The sequence below is a fragment of the Denticeps clupeoides genome, chromosome 6 (assembly GCF_900700375.1).
Source record: "Denticeps clupeoides chromosome 6, fDenClu1.1, whole genome shotgun sequence".
NCBI classification, from domain to species: Eukaryota; Metazoa; Chordata; class Actinopteri; order Clupeiformes; family Denticipitidae; genus Denticeps; species Denticeps clupeoides.
Window position 1 is genome coordinate 3,611,757 of NC_041712.1, and position 20,134 is coordinate 3,631,890.

A 20,134-nucleotide genomic window follows, 5' to 3' on the forward strand; every position below is an offset into this window, starting at 1 on the left:
GCAAATACGCCGCTCAGACTGGCTCCTCACATTTAGCCGCGCCGCGTTGACAGTGCGGTGACAATAGGAGGGACAAAAGCTCATCTGTTGATTGATGCAGCCTCTGTGCTGGCAGAGGTATTGTCCCTGTTTTCATTTATGCAAATGCCCCAGCCTCATCGCTCAGAGTTGGGGTGACAAGGACGACTCGCCTCCCTCTTCTTATTCAAATGTTTGTTTTCCCCTGATCACACGGGCAGAGGTTTAGCAGCGGGGCTCGGGGATACTGGAAATCCAGTTGGGGGGGAAGACAGATAGCCAGGGCGAGAAAGGGAGGCCGCAAAGAACACAAGAGTAAGATGTCGGGCAATTATTGCCTTTGGATCTGAAAACCAAGCCTAGGCAGGCGTGTAGGCCATGCGGATGTTTGAAGCTCAAGGTGTCTTTAACATAAAAGGACAGTTATCGCCTGTATCCCTCACGCCGATCAGCGGGAATTCAAAGTTTACTCGCCCTTTAGAACAGCGTGTAAATTGTGTTGAGATCAAGCTTGTCATGTGTGTTGCCAAATTGTGGCAATTAAAGCATTTCCCAATCAATTAAATGTGAAGAATTAAATTCCCATGGGTCCGGCAGGCAATTTACTTTTCTCATAATAAATCCAGCCACCTAATCTCGCCTGCATTCATAGTTTGTCGTCTCATTGTGCGATGCTTGCAGCTGTATTAATTTCTTAGGACGCCGGAGCGCTCTGGAAATGGATGTCCCTGCGATCTAGCTGTATAAGATGACTAATTAAAAACAAAGAGTAAGGGATGCCGCGCACTTTTAGACAAAGCATGGTGAGTGGGGAAAGTGGCCGTGTCTCTCTCAAATGTGTGTGTGTGTGTGTGTAAAGATATCACCCTTGACTGCTTATTAGGGCCACAGAGCTGGCAATGACAAAAAACACAGTTCCTGGGGGGCATATTGCAGCCCCCCGTCGTATTTTTTCATACCGAGAATGACTACAACACAGTTTACCCTTGAATAATTGTTTATTGTGTAGCCCCAAATCTCTATATCTCAATGGGCTTTAACAGACCTTTACAAATGAAATCTCCCAGACCCTCTGAATGTGCAAGAGGTATCAGAGCATGGTAGGCATTAAAGTCTCCATTATTATGGTGCATTGAATACAGAAATGGGCAATTTATGAAGATTGTGGACAGTGCAGGATCGATTCTAGTTACCCCTGCGTCATGGGTCTTGGATGCAAGTACATTTCCTTTATGTAGGGCAGCAGTCTGAGAGCAGGGCACAGGATTCTAGCTGCTTCATTTTGAACTTTTGAAGTTTATTCAGAGGTGGTCCAACTAGAAGTACAAACCTTAATCTTAAATTGTAGGAATTTTGCTTCCACTATTCAATAGATTTGTATCATTATCAGCAGATCAGCGGGTCTGGTTGTTCTCACAATTGACCTGGCAAAAGTTTCATTTCAAATGCACTTCCTAATGCACCACGAAATACACAAGTCACATGTGTCCCCAATGGCTGTGTTAATTATTTAATCAGCTATTTAACTATTTAATTATTTTATTATTTAACCCACTTCTCAGTCTGGATTATCCCACTTTGGTTACTAAAATTTCTGCCAATTTTTTTGTAAATAAACAGAAAAGAAATAATATAGAGCAATATTTTTAAGTGTTTCCCTGTATTTATTCACATTAATTCTAAATAAAATAAGGCGGCAGCCAGAGATGTGGCCTGACACCTTCAAGGTTGTGAGTTCAAATCCCAGCTTGGACGTTGTTGGTGTGTTCTCCCCGTGTTGGCAAGAGTTTCCCGTGGGTTCCCTGTTTTCCTCCGACTGTCCAAATACATGCACACCAGGTGGATTAACGACCCTGAATTGTCCATAGGTGTGAGTGTGTGTGCCCTTGTGGTTGGCTGGTACCAACCGCAAATGCTCCAGAGTGTTGCCAGAGTGTTATAGTGAAGTAAGAGTAGCGTTTCTCATTCACAAATGTATTACTTAGAAGTACATTTATTTTCTATAAAAGTTAACAAGGGAAGTTGAAAATAATCCTTTGTGTTTAAAAGATGTCTTGAAAAGGCCTAGTATTAACATTGCATGAATGGGTTGGTGATTAACGTAATTGCAGTTTCTAGTTTAGCCGTTGTGTGATTATGCAGATTTTAACGCAGATGCTTTTCATCCAATAAAATGATTGCAGAATACGTACATTAGAGGACTTATGGTTAATACAGTAAATGTTTTACCCATTTATGACACAGTATACTGTGTGTGTGTGTGTGTGTGTGTGTGTGTGTGTGCAGGACCGCTGATTAATAGCATTGTTGCTACTGCTCTCTCCCCTCCACTGATCATAAACATTCCTTGATTATCCCGGTGACAATGGCCACAAATTTTGGGGGTTCGCTGCTCTGATGGATTGACTGTCCCCGCTTGCCGCCATCAGGAGGGAGTGTCCGTCTCTGGGAGGGCGACGAGGCAGCAGCCCCACATTCCATTTGTGTGCAGTGTGGATGCTACACAAGTTTCTCACAGCCAGCACAGTCCAGACGCTCTCCCTGGTCAATTTGTCCTACAGCAGAGGCCACACTGACCTTTATTAGGTTTATTTATTTTTGTTCCATTCCTCCCTCATCATCCTTTTCTTGAGCATCGCTAGAGTCGAGCGTCGCTCTGCTCTCGAGCCGTAATCATATCAGCCGTACCGCGGCCCTGGTTAATGAAATCCGCATGGCATAAGGAGGGAGCGGGATGTCTGAGAATAGTCCCACTAATTGTGTTTCTTATCTGGCAGGCGAGACCAAGAGATGTGGGAAGTTCACTGGTAACCTCCGTCATTCTCCCTCACGGCTCGCTGATGGTTACTTCTTTTTCCCTTTGGCAGCCGGAACACTTGCCAGGCCTTTAAACACAGCAGGAGCCATCCAGACCACACTTTTCTAATGTAGCCTGCATGCCTCCATTGTACATCAGCCAGGAGACGGCCGCTGTGAGAAGCCGAGGGCGGCACTGTTTTTTTTTTTTTTCTAAGGTCAGCACATCTTGACTCGGGTAAATGCATGCAGTTATTTGCGCTCGAAGGCCTGCTGTGAGAACACGTTCGCTGTGCAAAAGTGTCACCGGGAGCATTTCCACATAATAGACCTGCACAACAGTCCGCCTGCACCGTGTGCTGCCAGCTCACTGTAGCTGGAGGAGGCCTGGCTGCCCAACAAAGGTGTGGCAAAGTCATCATGCTTCCTCCTGGGCAATTCTTGGGTACTGGAGGGGTAAAACACACAGAGCAGGTAAACTGTCTCCACCCCTAAGTCAGACACTTCCAGCCTCCCACCCAGAAAAAGGTCCCTCCCCTCTCACTACGCAGCTCTCACTACATTTATACGGACAGTAATATTCTGATCTTGAAGTGAAGTGATTGTCACATGTGATACACAGCAGCACAGCACACGGTTCACACAGTGAAATTTGTCCTCTGCATTTATCCCATCACCCTGAGTGAGCAGTGGGCAGCCATGACCGGCGCCCGGGGAGCAGTGTGGGGGGACGGTGCTTTTGCTCAGTGGCACCTCAGTGGTACCTTGGCGGGTCGGGATTCGAACCGGCAACCTTCAGATTACGGGGCCACTTCCTTAACCGCTAGGCCACCACTGCCCCTCCGCTAGGCCACCACTGCCCCTTAACCAGAGTAAAATGATATTCTGAATAACACACTCCCATGAAAACATGATTATTCATTGCTTTAACCCAAATAAGGTCATATTTGAAGTAAGCTTGGATTTTTTTTATTCCAGTTTGTTATTTTTGGAATTGGAATTCATCTGTAAAAGACGTGTAGTGTGTTCTAATTTTCTTCACATTAGGCCGCAACAGGTCGCTTATTCGCAGCAAACGTTCTAGTAGGAATTCACTTTACCGCCTGCATTTAAAATCATATAGGCTTGTGGATGATGACTCTCTCAATCTCGAAACACGACTTCATAAATGGTCTACTGAATTAGATGCATGTACTATGGGTGTGACATGAGGCAATAACCCACCTATGCTCTCGAGCATAAAAATATTCTATAACTAATGTAAACACCATAATGAAACGTCTGATAAGGTCTGAATATCGCAGTCCATGAAAACAAAGTCACAGTGAGAGCAGCTAAAGGAACAGAATATCTCCCTCTACCTCATATTAAATCCTCAGATTAGAGTGTGGGAGGGTTTCACAATGGCCACTGAAAGCAAAAGGTCAGAATGACATCCTGTCCTGAAAGAGTAACTTTGCAGAATATAAGACTCTCGAGCCACAGACTGTGTGATTTCAGCAATTTTATAAGACGATGTGGTAAACGTCGCTGTCATACGTAAAAACAGCGCAAGATGAATTGTGCTCTGGCAGTTCTTCATTTTATGTGGAAGTTACGGAGCCTCTCTACAAGCATCTCTTTATTGCTGCCCCACGTGCTACTGTTTCACCTTGGTGTTGCATTGTTAAATACGCCGTGTTGCATTTTTTTGGAGAGTCAGTAGCAGCACACACACCGAGAGATGGCAAAACTGTCATCAGACAATATGACAATGGTCACCATTTAGAAGACATCATTGTTCCACTATTGTCATCTTTTGTCTGGGACAGGCCCAAATCATACAGTTTATACTAGATTTGAATCATTTCATTTAATATAATAATACCTTTGATGAAAGCAGCTGTTTTGAGTGATGCTCTGATTCATTTCATACGGTTAATTTTGGCTGTCAATGACGCATTCATTTTGTTTGTGTTTTTTCCAAGGACACTTATTTCAGTCGAACAGATCTGCCACCCTTATGGTAAACCAGGTGTCATGCTGTTGACGCGAGGATCACAAGGGGAATTGCATTAATAACTAGTTGTTATTCACAGCGGGGGAAATTGTGAGATGATTCCTGCTCTCCGTAGGAGAATGCTGATGGGTGAATGCACGACTCAAGCTGCAGATTGCTGGGTGACCTTGCACACAATGGTGGACTCTGCCTTGTGAATCTGTCTGTCATGTTGAAGGTGTCTCACGACTAAACATGTGGCAAGATCTGCTCTATCTGCACATTTTTTTACATTTTGAGGCAGTACCATATTTGGTTATCTTTCTTTTAGGCCAGTTTCTGACCACTTGGACATCTTTGGATTGTGGACCACTGTCTAAGCCATCAATGTCTGCAATAGGTCTATATATGAAATTGTGATATATTACTATTACGATCTAGTTGCCTTTAGGGAAGTAGTAATACTGAAGTTTACAGTAGTGGCAATTTCAATTTTAGAAACTGTGTCTATGTACAAAGGCATTAGTTTGTGCAGGTACAGCAAAAAAAATCCCATGTGTATTAATTTTTAAATGTTTTCCCAGTCTGGTGAAATGAAAAAAACATCAATGTTGGTGCATTTACAGTACAGGCACACCTTCTCATTCAATGTGTTTTCTTTATTTTCATGACCATTTACGTTGGTAGATTCTCACTGAAGGCATCAGAACTATGAATGAGCACATGTGGAGTTATGTACTTAACAAAAAAAGGTGAAATAACATGTTTTATATTCTAGTTTCTTCAAAATAGCCACCCTTTGCTCTGATTACTGCTTTGCACACTCTTGGCATTCTCTCGATGAGCTTCAAGAGGCCATCACCTGAAATGGTTTTCCAACAGTCTTGAAGGAGTTCCCAGAGGTGTTTAGCAATTGTTGGCCCCTTTGCCTTCACTCTGCGGTCCAGCCCACCCCAAACCATCTCGATTGGGTTCAGATCCAGTGACTGTGGAGGCCAGGTCATCTGCTGCAGCACTCCATCACTCTCCTTCTAGTCAAATAGCCTTTTCACAGCCTGGAGGTGTGTTTGGGGTCATTGTCCTGTTGAAAAATAAATTATCGTCCAACTAAACGCAGACCGGATGGGATGGCATGTTGCTGCAGGATGCTGTGGTAGCCATGCTGGTTCAGTGTGCCTTCTGATTTTGAATAAATCCCCAGCAGTGTCACCAGCAAAACATACCCACACCAAACTTTTTTGTTAAGTACATAACTCCACATGTGTTCATTCATAGTTTTGATGCCTTCAGTGAGAATCTAACAATGTAAATGGTCCTGTAAATTCATTGAATGAGAAGGTGTGTCCAAACCTTTGGCCTGTACTGTAGTTAAGAATTTCTGTTCTAGAAAATTATTAGCAACATTCTAACATCACTATCGGAACCAGTTGCACCTGGTCACTATGCGATAATTAAACATAATTTAATGATGTGCAGTGTTTAATAAAGCAGGTTTGGTTACTCTGAAACACTGTATCATTATTTTTAAGCTGATTTCAAAATTTCATGGCATCACCTATGCTTCCCCCGTACTTTTCGGAGCCGGGGCACCAGCCAAATGAAAGTCTGTGCAACTGAAACTTCTGAAGAGTAGGTGACCCGAGGCTGTGCTTTAATTAACCGATTCCAAATTTGACTTGGCTGTTAATAAAAAAAGTTCATTGTGCCCAAATGTTTGGAATTGCTGTGAAGTTTTGATTCATTTAATTGGACCTTCAAATTCAAGTGTGTTAGTTGGGCCCACAGATAAAGAAAGTTCTATTGTTTCTTTTTAAATAACATCTTTCTATGCCATGTATACTGGAATCAAAAAGGAGCTTAAGCCAGCTTAAATATTAAAAAGTATACAGGTGATGAAGGCTATGAGAAATGAAGAAGACGGGCTTATCTGGTTAGCTTTTACACTATGATGACATGGAAGCATTGTGGACAGTAATGGAGGTGCAGGACTTTAAACATCTTTCTGAATAAAGGTCATGACAGCTGTTTGAAGCTAACACTTTAGGTAAGTGTTACTGAACATTTTAATGAGGGGTACAGGATCTACATTAAATTCCTAAATACTGGCATCAGTAAGCTGTACTTAAGCAAGGAATTTTTTGAAATCACTTCTATGATAACATCCATATATTCTGTATTCTGCCGTTGCAGAGTTGAACATTTTCTAAATGTGAATAAAATAAAACTAAGTAAGAAATATCCATAAAAATTTCCACAAAAAAAAAATCTAACTAACCAATACTAGACCACTACTAGCTGCAGTAGATGCTAACAATGCTTGTTGATCATGAAAATGATATAAGAAAATGACATTTAATTTAATATCTCAGGGGTTAACCTTCATCTTACTGCATCTGCTCATCTGTGCTTTTGCCAGTTTTAGTGTCAGCACAAAGATACTGGATTTGGCCAACCGTAGCTACTCCTCTCAACTCTTCTGTTCTGTGATCATGTGTGCTGGGGCCTGCAGGGTTATCTGCTTTCGTTAACCAAGCGAGGGGTGAGAATGGTGGCTTTCCTACTCTTATTAAACAGATCACACACAAACAATTTTGCAACATGGTATCATGCCATGTCAGAAAGTGAGGGAGGCATAAATGTTGTTAATGTAGTTTTTTTATTAAGCCAAAGTAATTGAGCAATGGCCAAAAACACACAAAACAAAGAAACTGAAAACCATGTAGCATCATATCCTACATAGACATAACATGACGGGGGCATGTAAGAATTCACCAACATTTAAAGGGTCCTTATCACGCAGCATCCAAATTCGAAGAACCTGTGGGTGATTAGGACCCAGATCATGTAGTGCATTGGCCAGGGGCAGCATGGCCTCACACATTGGGTGTTCCTACATTAAACCAAACTATGGCCAGCTTCAAGGCTTCATTGTTGAAATAATTTGTGTTTTCGTGTGTATATGTTGTGCCTCCTAGTTGTGTATATTATAGTTGGTGGACACTGCATGATTCACTGATTTACTTGACTTTTCTCTCTATAAATGGACTAATTCAATTTTAAAAAAAAAACAATCACCACCATGAGCCAGAGTAGAAGAGATGTATTTAAATAATTTGGATTTTTCTGCTGAAAAAAAATGTAGTATTTCAGTGTACCAGTATGTATTTCTGCCTTTCTGTGATGGTGTTTAATCATAGGATTTTTTTGCTAGACAAAACGTTTGTAGACCATACCTTATTCCATATCACTAGTCTAGGTTTGCGCTAACTTAATTTCTTTTTAATAAAAAATCTACATAACATGCGTTTTTGCGATCTACTGCAGATTAATGGCGGTTGTGTAAGAACACAGTCATTCTCGAGGCCCCTAGGCAACCTACTGTTGTAAAACCCCTGGTTGAAAAAAGTATTATAATGAGTTGTCTTATGATGTAAGGAGATCTTCAAAATCCAATTAACCCTTAAAAACCCTCATCTGTTGTATTATGTGTCTGATTATTTCAGTTTGTGTTGCTCGGTGCACTGAAAAAAAAAAAGAAATAGTTGTCAACACCAACCTCCCTCTACCACATCAGAGTCACTTCTACGTTGAGAATGGTCCCACAAGATTCCAGGGGCAAGCAGTTGATTGGTAGCATCATTTTCCAAACCTGATCAGACAAGGGTGAGGCAAGAAGTGAAATCTGGAGACAAAAAAGGTTCCACAACAAGGAGGCAATCAGAACAAAAGGCTAAAATGGGCAAAACCACACTGATGAGCCTGCGTCAAACAAAATGGCCGATTCTGAGCTCATCTGCTTTCAGGTCGGCATCCTTGAGGATGGCCGTGCCCCCCCTGCTGACTAGCCAGTGTTCTCATCACTAAATAACTGAGATTGAGCAGTGATTTTACTGATGGATTAGCCATAACATGAAATCCCCATGCCCGATATTTTGCTGGTCCTCCTCATCCCAGCTCTGAAGGTGTCCTGTGGCTCCTGTAACCAAGCTGTTAGCAGTAAATCCTTTAATTCATTTGAATTCTGAGATGGGGGTCTCCATGGCTCAGACCTGAATGCCTCAGATTGCCGTGGAACGGCAGAACCCAATGTTTTCAAGTGGAAAGACACACACAACAGCTTGTCCACATGCTCTGAAAGAGAACATGATTCATCCGAACGGGTCACTTTTTTTCCATTACTTCAGTTCTGATGCTCATTGCCATCTATTCAGCAGTGGACAGGGGTCAACATGAGGCCCGAATGCAGCAAGCTGTTCTGCACTGTGTGTTCTGACACTTTTCTATCAGCAGGATTTCAGCGGTACATACCTGAGTTTCCAGGACCCTGTCACCGGTTCACTTAGTATTCTTCTTTACAGCCCGTTTGGTGGGTAATAATGACTTTATCCTGGGAAGACCTACTGACTACCATCACAATATGTTTTGTCAGACCCCCCACACCATTTTTCCTGCTTCCAACACATCAAATTCAAAACCCGACCCCTTTACATAACACAAATTTAGCATAAATTCAGGCCTGCCAGGTCAAGACTAGAAGATTTGTATTTTAGGACATTTTACTTAAAGAATGATATGAATGTTTCCTGTAATTTTACTGAAAAATGACTGAAAAACATTTGCGGCTTAGAGTAAAAAAAAGACCACGATGATGTGTAGAGTGTACTAACTTTAGAAAATTAGCATGCAGGAGAATATTGTTGTTTACACGTTTTAAGCGTCGATGACAGGGGCAGTATATCTGGTGTGTAAGGGTATGTCCAAATATATCAAAATAAGCCCTGCTGTCTGACAGGGTTCCCATTGGGAACAGGCAGGACAATGGCTGCTTTTGAGTTTTGCGCCAGGAAGAAATGAAGCAAAAAGGCAACATGTAGCCAGGCTGAAAGGAAATAAATCTTTAATCAAACGCTATCTTATCTGAAGGCTCTGCCTGCCTTTGGTCATCCCGGCTAAGCCATATGAAACAGCCCAGAGAATTCACAGGTTGCCAGACCGAGTTATCCAGAAAAGCCCAGCCTAAAAAACTTTTTTTTTTATGTCGTCTATTCATTCAGTCCAATTATAAATGATTAGGATGCAGGGGAGAAGAGTGTCGGTGGAGGTTGCAGTGCCAAGAGACAAAACAGAGCAGAAGCTCTGAATGCACTTTTAACAGGAAGACTTTTATTTTTTTTTTTTTGTGGGATGTGGGGTGGGGTTAGGAGTGCAATAACAGAACTGCCAAGATTATGTTTATGTGTCTATCCTCCTCCTCCTCCTCCTCCTTCACCACAAAAAGCCCCACTTAAATTATAAATCTTTTGATAAAAGGTCTGACTTTTAAAATGAAAGCAGGAGAATATTTACTCCGCTGGCATGGAGATAATCTTTCAAATGTGTCCATTAATTTTGAAGCTGGGAGTCTAGCACTGGTTTAAGGACTGGAGTGACCAGTCGTAAAGTTGGTTCTTGTTGCCAGTTGATGGACTGCATTTTTGGCTTGTGAAGGACACTTTGCATAAAAAAACACCTTCTAAATGAACAACCATAAGTCTTTAAATGGGCTCTCTGACTGTTGTGTAGATATGCATCCTGGGAGATAAGCAGCACCATATCTGTTTCCAGTAACAATCCTTTTCCCCGGATTATGGCACATCGGTTCGCTCCGTGTGATTAGAATATTATGATGGCATTCTCTGTGCAAAGCCATTAATAAAGATGCAGACTCAACCCTCAGCCCCTCAAAATTGAGCTAGAGTTGTCTCAGCCCTTTTCATCTGTGTCTTGATGAGATGTATTGCGTTGCAGCATCCTTGGGAAGTGACACATGGAGGCTTCCTCTCCTGGCGCTCCTTAGCTGTCGCCTTGACACATCTCTTCGATTATAAAATAGTGGAAACATTAATGCCAAATTGAAGTCAAATGATAGTATCACTGCTGCACTTTTTGTTCAGAAGGGCTCCTCAGATTACACTTGGAGTGGATGAGGGGAGCATAAAGACAAAGTGGAAGCTGATTTTCTTTAAGTGGGCGCATTTTCAGTGCAGCGTAATTGCAGCCGTTCATCACGTCTATTTTCTAATGCAGCCATACAGCCATTTTCAGCGATCATTTACCCATGCTTACCGAAATATGCTTTCCTTGTTGCACCATTTCACTCTGTCTGTGTTCTTTCTTTTCTGTTTTTACTTACTTATATAACCTATTCCATCTGACTAAGCAAACATGTAATGCATTTCATCATTAAAACCCGAAATGGTAAAATTCATTTGTGGTCCTATGCTTTCTTAAGTAATCCCAAAAGGCGTTTTCGTGCTTTTAGGGAGGCTGATTCAGAGCCAGCACATGAATTACTGTATAGGAAATAAAGAGCAGCACCAGTACTTCATTTCTTGACATTGAATTAACTGCAAAAGATGAGTTAGAAGACATTAAACAGCCAGGCTCTTCATTTTGCAATCTATCAGTGGGAATGATGGTATTTTTCACAGCCCTGAAAGATGCAGCTCACTGAGAAAAGCACCACAGGATAACCCTCCCCAATCCTTCCAAGTCACAGCAACTGGTACAACGGTAATAATCATAATGACCACAATGACACACTCACCACAACTCTTCTTCATATGCTGGAGGTCGCTCGAAACACTTTGGGGGAAATTGCTGTTTTGTGAACTCTAAGGGAAAAAACTAAATGCACAAATTCAATTGCGTCTCATGAATCCTGTGATTTAAACACAATCTGCATTTAAATGGGACTCCAAAGGAAGTCAAAGGACAAAGTAACAAAATGTCATTAAAAAGCAATCATATGTTGCATGCGTAATGGAGGATGGTGAGGAAATTCACATATATTTTTTCTTAGGGTGCTTTCTCACCTTTAGGCTTTTGTCTGCTTGAATCAAACTAACAATTATACTAAAATGTCTCTTCATTTGAGAAATTGAGACGAGACGTTATTCCCTTGACTAGACTAAAATGAGTCTGGACGTGACTAAGACTAATAAAGACTAAAATGATAGCTTGACGCAAAAACTAGACTAAAAATAAAATTAAAACAGGCCGGCAAAAACAACACTAGTGTTGACATGCCCTTATCCAGAGCGACTTACAATCAGTAGTTACAGGGACAGGCCCCTCCTGGAGCAACTTAGGGTTAAGTGTCTTAAGTCTTGCTCAGGGACACAGTGGTAGTAAGTGGGGTTTGAACGTGGGTCTTCTGGTTAACAGGCGAGTGTCTTACCCACTAGTGGTCTCGATCTGAATCAATTCGCAAACACATACCGAACCAAAACAGGACCAAACACTATAAATCACATGAATTTAGAACAACAGTCTATGCAGTTATTTAGTTTGTACCCTCAACATCCTGTAAGATGAATCACGGAAAGTCCAGTGCCTCATAGACCTTTGGTCTGATGACTACATATGCACCCAATTGTACATGACATACAAAAACGTCAATATTCATGAACTATATAGTAAACGACTTTGTCAGGAGTATATCTAGTCATAACCAAGCATTTCAAATTTTGTTTTATCAAACTTTATGATTTGCCTAAAGTAGTAAATGCATGTAATATACTAAGAAAAAAGAACACCAGGACAACAGCCAATGCATGTAAATGAGCTTCCATTGTAAAAATATCCCTCTGATTTCACACATGTAATAGTCCACAACAGAAGACCTACTTCCTGTATTTACATTTGTTTTTGCTGTGGCATCTGACCAATAAGCAGAGAGAAAGTTGGTTTGCTTGGATTTTTCTCTGTGTGAAAGCAAACTGAACCAAGAGGAAAATTATACAATGTTGCAAACGATTTTATTATGCATGCATGTCAGGGCCACAGCATCCATCAGAGATGTAAAGCTGGAAAGGTGAGCTCCTCCACCTCCATCGTTTCAGGAATGTGTAACTCTGCACGGATGCATTAAGCCACCTGCCCTCGGATGAGCTCGAAACAAGAACACCAAATGAATGGGCAGACATCCAGTGAGCCAGATGAATGTTTTCAGCCACTGTTATGTAAGGTTGGAGGGTGACTGTTATCTGACAGCTACATGGGTTCTCTGCTGTAAACCCCATGGGGAGGCCTATCACACCATATGTACTTAACTGAGAACCTGTCAGCCTGCAGGACGGCTCTATAAACCCCCTCCACCCAAGGTTCCACGCAATACGTGGCTTGTATTTGTCTTTTGCGTTTAAGTGCCATGTCTGCAGGAGAAATAGGCTGATGCAGTGACACATCTATTACTGACCCATTTTAAACCTCCTGTTCTGGCTAAATAAAAAGCACAGCACCTCGGAACCCGGTGGAGAGTGCACTATGAGAACTTCATCTGTTCTCTCTTTAACCATGAGAGCTCGGAGCATGCATTGAATGCATAACTTTGAAAAAAAAAATAGCCCTGAAATGAGAGGGTCAGCATTTAACAAAGCGCTTCTTCAATAGGCACACAATAGTGCTGGCAGGCCTGCAAACAGACCAGTGATTCATGAAGCGTGATTTAATTTCGTGTGAGCGCCACACGGTAATTGCTGATTAGGCCGCGTTGTTTACAGCTGCTTTAGTCCCGGTGTGTTTTAGTACACAGACATCCCTCGGACTGAAGAACAATCTGCTGATGTCTTGAAACCCCACTTACATCTAGAGCATTATAAAAAAAAAAAGTCTGAGCCAGTGAAGTGTGATGCTTTGTGCAGCGTTAATAGGACTTTTTTTTTTTTTTTCTCAACTTTTTTGAACCGGGACTATTAAAGGTTATTGCTGAACACAAAAGATCCATTCAGTATGAAAGAGAAATTGTAGCATTTGAAAACATTCATTGCCTCAGCTAAGTGTTGGCCTCTCATGCTTTGTTTGTTCATTTTGTTCAAATTAAATGCACTGTTCTAAAAGCAGACATGTCACTTTCAGTGGGTTGCTATGGTTGCACAGATTTTGTTACCGTACAGACGTGTATTCATTCAGAACATGACCGGCACTACCTGTGCATTACAAGGCATTAGTCTGCCATAATTGAATCTTCAGCAAGATGACAGTATACATTGCATTGCCCATTACCTAGACCTGCTTTTAAATATACAATTTACCTCTAAATCCAGGAACATTTTATGAGATTTCATACTTTACATTGTTCTTTCTGAGAGTGGACAAACCAAATACTGACATTTAATGTCAAAGTGACATGTACGACACTGGCAGGAAGAAAAGAGTTGGGCTGGGTTTTAATGCACGCTTGAAAGGTGAAAGAGGAGAGAGAATGGTTCAGTTGAAATCAATTATTGCCCTTATTATTTTTTTACTTGTTCTCTAAATATGTAAATATTTTACTATATTTTTATCGAGCCTTGTTCAGTGTTTCAGAGCACACTGTTGTAGATGTGATTAAGCTGGCTCTTTTACTTCTTATTTAAAGATGCATTTCATTCAAGCCAGCCAGTAACACACTCTATATATAAAAATGCACAAATGCCAGAACATTCTAACTGTTCTCAAGTGAAACCGGGAATATGTAGGTTTGCCAACTCACTGACAAATTCATCTTCTAATTTTAATTCACAAATGCCGATGATGACCAGACCAGACCAGACTAGATATTCCTTCTAAAGGACAAGAAATGAGAAAAAGAGCTTCAACTGTAGATGGGCTCATTTATGACTGACTGCATTGACTAAGGTAATATCTGGTATGTGAGTTGCATTATGAGGGCAGTTTTCTCTGACTGTTGATTCCCTGGCTGTGGAAAGATGAGGGAAGTTCAAGGCAGAGCAGAGAAGCCAATTTGAAACAAACCCTGACAATGCACCAAATTATACTCCAGACACTCTAAAGAAGAAAATGAATCAACCATTACCCAGCAATATGGTCAGGGGACAGACCAGGGAGCCATGATGTGTCAAACTGAAAATCTTACTCCAGCCAACTGGCCAAAGTTTAGACTTTAAACTCCCCATGTAGAAATGGGCAAAAAATGTTTCTAATTGCCATTAAATCTCTCCTTTGGTGAAATTGCTTCAAAAACGCAGCCTACCCCCCAAACATGAAAGTGTGAAAGCATTACGAAATGGGCAATTAGAGTAAATAAGTAAATGATTTTTAAATTACATGTGAAATGAAATCATTTTGAGGGTGTGTAGAAACGGGAGCGCCGTGTGGTCAGGTTTTTTTTTTTTTTTTTTTTTACTATTAATTATCAGCCTGTGGCACCCTCCCCAAATCTCTTATTTTGTTCTCATTACTTTTCTATCAAACATTCGCTCTGGTAAAGCAACCGACCCGTTTGTTTTGCCTTTTCTCCTCCCTGCAGTGGGTGGTCAGTGGCACAAATGAGACCTCTCTGGCTGGCAGCGCTACATTTTGTAATGAAGCTCTTTTGAGCGCAGATTACAGCGGCTTTTGGCCGCTCCTGTATAAGTGATGGCCAGCTGACTGACTTCTAGCTCGGGGACACCCGATCCCATCCCATGCCAGGAGCAAGGTTTGGAAGGAAATCCGTCTGGCACAGGGGTCTGAACACATTCACAACACTCGGGTTTGACGCCGGGTGCTTGGGAAATGGCCATTTGGGCGCACAGCACCAGGTCCTTCACCCACAACTGGTGGCATGAACGTCACCCCCCCCCCCTTTCACCATGCCAGGCGCGGCTGGGGCCAGGCCAAGCACGGGTGGCAGAGCGGCGGCCGCAGCGAACACACAGGCGCGGCTTGCGAGGCGGACGCAGCTGGTCGGCGTCACCGAGGCTTTCAGGGAGTCAGAGATCAGAAAATTGCCTCGCGACGGGGAAGGGAAAATATCAGCTGAATCGGGGGACTGGTGCCCCTGTCTGCGAGCGCCTTGTGGATGTGCTGTCGCAAGTGATAAAGCGCCTGTTTGCCAGTCAGGAAAAAAAAAAGGAGAGCAGCCAACAGAAAATATAGCTGTCGGTGTATTTTTATCGCGAGGGAAGCTGTGACTCTGGCCTGTATGATCTCAGGATGGCTTCACCGTGTACTTCGTTTTAACAAAAAAAATCTTTATAAGGTCTTAATTGACTGTGTGAGTCAATTTTACAAAGCCGCGGAACACAACGGCAGTGGCGGAGTGACAAAATCACCTATAGAGATGGGCGGCGAGGGCCGGACGCCCGCCCTCCGTGATTTATGTTTATTGCCAGGGCCAGTCTACAGAAGAGTCTGGAGGCAATAAAGAAAAGTGGTGATCAATAAAAAGCCATTCTTGGAGTAAATTTTTTACAATTTTATTTTATTTAAATGGAATTTCCAGCCCTGGCATTTGGCAGATGTCTTTAAATATTTATCAGGCAGACAGTGCACTAATCAAAGGGAACTGCATATTATATGGAGAAAGGATGGTTAGAGAGGGGTTGTGCGTGATGCGCACCCCTGGGCTCCCCGGAGGCCCTTCAGAATGGGACCGCGCCATAAATATGAAATTACATTATCTCACCGCTTCCAGCAGATCTCCCAATCAGCGCTGACATAATTGGCCCTTTCTCTTGCCCGCCATGCTCCTCTCGGGAGGTAAATAAAAGCCGGCTCTCGCTGAGCCGCCGCCTGCATCTGCCTGCAGCCGCAGCGAAGGAAGGCAGCACTGTGATGAAGTTCTGTACATGACTAACCTGTCAGACACCGCCCGCAGTTTTCTGTCAAGATCACACGCATCCTTACAAAAAGCTTTTGTCTTTCATCTGCATAGGGTTCCAATAATAGCATGTTCGGAACGGTATACTGCACGAGTACAGTGAACCGTTCTCGGCTCCCCATAGCAGTAATTAAGTGCTCAAGTAATGTATTCAGCATATGAGTATTGTCACGTTGTCATTTGCTGTAGGGCTGAAATAATAACACAGAATGCCACAGATGAGATGCACCGTGTAAATTTCTCATCCCTCTAAGGTCTGTTTGCTGTTGCTTTCGCTGCTGTCGGTGTATCAACACATACTTCAATTACGGAGCCATGTTAAAATAAATTCAAGATGCTACAGGTCGTTGTTTTTTTTTGTAAAAGAACTTGAATAGCAGACTACAGATGCACATTTGCAACCTCTGAAAAACACATGGTGTCACGCCCGCTTGCTGACGGGGGAGGGCTTTTATTATAAAATAAACAATAAATACAAATAAACAATGGCGCGGTGGCCAAGAACGGGTAATAAAGGGGAATAGCTAAAACAAACCCGCAGGAGTGGGGCGATTGCCAGAACTGAAAATACACAAATACACAACAGTGCACTAACGTCCACATAAATGCCATCCCTTCCGAAGGGGCGGAAATCTCTGGCTTTTATGCGCCGTCAGGATTGGGTACAGGTGATGAGCCCAGCTGCAGTCAACCTGACACATGGTAATGCTGTTAACACATTAATGGAAATATCAAATGTTGCATGGTTTCTTTTTCAGATCTCAGTTACACACTTACAATACCACTATATAAGTATTGCAAATCATATTTGCAATTAACTAAAAAACACAGCACAGGTTAATTTCTGATGAAAATAGTTTCATAATAGGTAGACGATTCCCATTTTGGAAGGGAATCTAAAAACAAAGTGAGTACTGTAACTGACTAAATTATTAAGCTTTAAATTAAGTAATAAAGGGCCCTATTTTGGTGATCTACTGCAATGCAGTTTGCAAGTACAAATAACATTGACCTCTTTTAAGTGTTCCTCACAAAGCAAAAAAAATTGTGCTTGTTTTAAGTTTTACAGAAATCTTTCAGAATGGCAAGTCGTTTCACACTTCTAAAATGACCGGCTTAACCTGGAATTAACCAGCTCGTTTGACCATACAAGCTAAGACCCACTATGGCCTACAAATTTGATCATTTCAGGTAATGTTATTACACTATATATGGTCATATTAGATAAACTATAGATGCTATTTTCATACCGCACTACTTTACATCACAGTACATTGATAGACTGTCTGAAAAAGAAATATACCAGTGATATTGACCCCTGTTTCATGAACTTATTTTTTGACAGTTGCTCTGGAACCTACTTATGCAGAGTAGAAGTGTTGCTTTGGCACACTGCAAATGTTCATACATTAACAGTAGGGTTTTACACCATGTGACTGTGACCAAGGCAAGTTTGGTGCAACAACACCCAATTTAAGGGTTGGTAAAGGTGGTGCAAGATTTCAAGTGTAAACATTTTCTTTAATTGCTTGGGAGAGCAAATGATGTCACCTCATGAATCATATCTGCAGGAACACAGACTCATTTGCAAAGTAATTTTAATTGCTTAATGATTGATGTTGATACCTTCAAAGAGGAAAATAAGTTGTAAAACTCAATGTCATAAATTTTCTGACTGTGTAATAATTATGATTGGGTAATTGACTCATATATCTACCATTTAACTGCAGCACCTGGGAAACTAGATACAAATAGAGTACAGCAGATAAGCAGGCAAAATAGATTTTAATTTGCATGGCTGGGAAGGTGGGTATCATACACAAAGAAGTCAAACTTTGGTCATTCTGGAAATGAGTAACTGTTGAAATGTAAATATGCTATATGATGTTGAACGCATAAACACGGTGAAAGTGATTACCACAGCACAGCACACAGTGCACACAGTGAAATGTGGTCTCTGCGTTTAACCTATGATGGAGCAGTGGGCAGCCATGACAGGCGCCTGGGGAGCAGTGTGTGGGGACGGTGCTTTGCTCAGTGGCACCTTGGCTGGGCCACCACCACTGTGTGCTGTATGCACTAGAATTGTATTGATCATATTCATATATATGTTGACCTCTAGGTCTACAACATTGTTGACCTTGTACATTAACCATTTTAGTTCTTGGTTGGCTTTCAAATTAGAGAAATGTTTCTCTAATTGGCTAAACAGAATTTTTATCTAATTTTTATGCTAAGCCCTCGGCATAGCAGCTGATCCCACCCACCCAATGCAAACCTTCTTCAGCCTGCTGCCATCAGGGAGGAGACTGCGGAGTCTCCAGGCCAGGACCAGCAGACTGAAGGACAGCTTCACCCATCAGGCGGTCAGGAAACTCAACTCCCTCCCGGCTCTGCCCCCACTCCCCTCACTCCCCTCTTCTGCTCCACAAACTTTCTGAACTCTAAATCACACAAACTGACCATGCACCAGTCACTCTGTGCAGCTCTGGTCTGCCATCTACCTCACTTTCACTTCGTCACTTTAAACTTAAACTCTGTTGCACTATTGGTTTTTGCACTCTCCTGATGTTGCACTCTCCACCATGTGCCCTTATTTGTATATGGTGTTTTTAAAATTGTATATTGTGCCTTTCTTTTTAAATTGTATTTATACTCTGTATTCGTTACTGTTACTGTTTTTGTATTTAATGTTACTTTTATGGGTCAGAGAGTAACGTAATTTCAATTCTCTGCATGTCCTGTACATGTGGCAGAATTGACAATAAAGTTGACTTGACTTGACTTGACTTGATCTGCTATCTTGAAGAAAGCTACCTTGCAGGAGTGGACTGTGTTTTCTTTCCCCATATATAAGCCATATTTAATATATCCCATTTTACCAGTGTTGGATGTGAATTTTGTCCAACGCCCTTCATCCTTTGCTGGACAAATGCCTTCATCCCTGCCCACAGATGTGCAACTGTCTTCAGTGTCTGTCCCAGCAGCCCTGGGCTTCTACTTACTACCAGATCTCTGCGTGGCCCAAATATACTTTTAATTGTGTTTTAATAGATTATTAACAACCTCATCAATCAGTCAAAAGGACTGTTTGTATGTTTCCTGCAAAGCCACCCTGAGATTATACCAGTGTTCCTGTTGAAAGAACAAGCAAGCTGCAGTGTCTTGCAGTGAATAAATTATTGAAATATTAATGAGTATACGTTTCTGCCCTGTTTAAAATGTATATGCAGGAAGCCATGTCTGAATATACAGTGAGAGACAGCCTGCTACAGAGCTACTTCTTCATTTTAATTCCCTTGAATTTGATAGAGAAGTATACTCATAATGCTCGAATCAGCAGCAGGCTACATGGTTCATGTAGCGTCAGTTCCCCAAGAGCACCACAGAGAGACCCATAATGCCTCATGGTGGATGTAAGCTCCTGTCAACATCTTCATCAATCTACATGGTGAAGCTGAACTCCTTAGAGCCCCGCAAGGGGTGTCCATTATCAAAGAGTCGCCTGTCTGAGCTCATTACGAGTGGCCGGTGTCAGGGCCATCCCAGCTGGGAACCAGACATGGGCGTAGTACTTGGACGTGAGAGGGAGGTTGTTGGGGTGGGTGTGGAAGGGTAGCAGCTGGAGCTCTGATCTGAAACCTCCATTAGAGGAAAGTCCACGCAGCTGCCAGGTCAGCTGTGCTAATTGGAGACACATTTTAAGAAGGAATTGG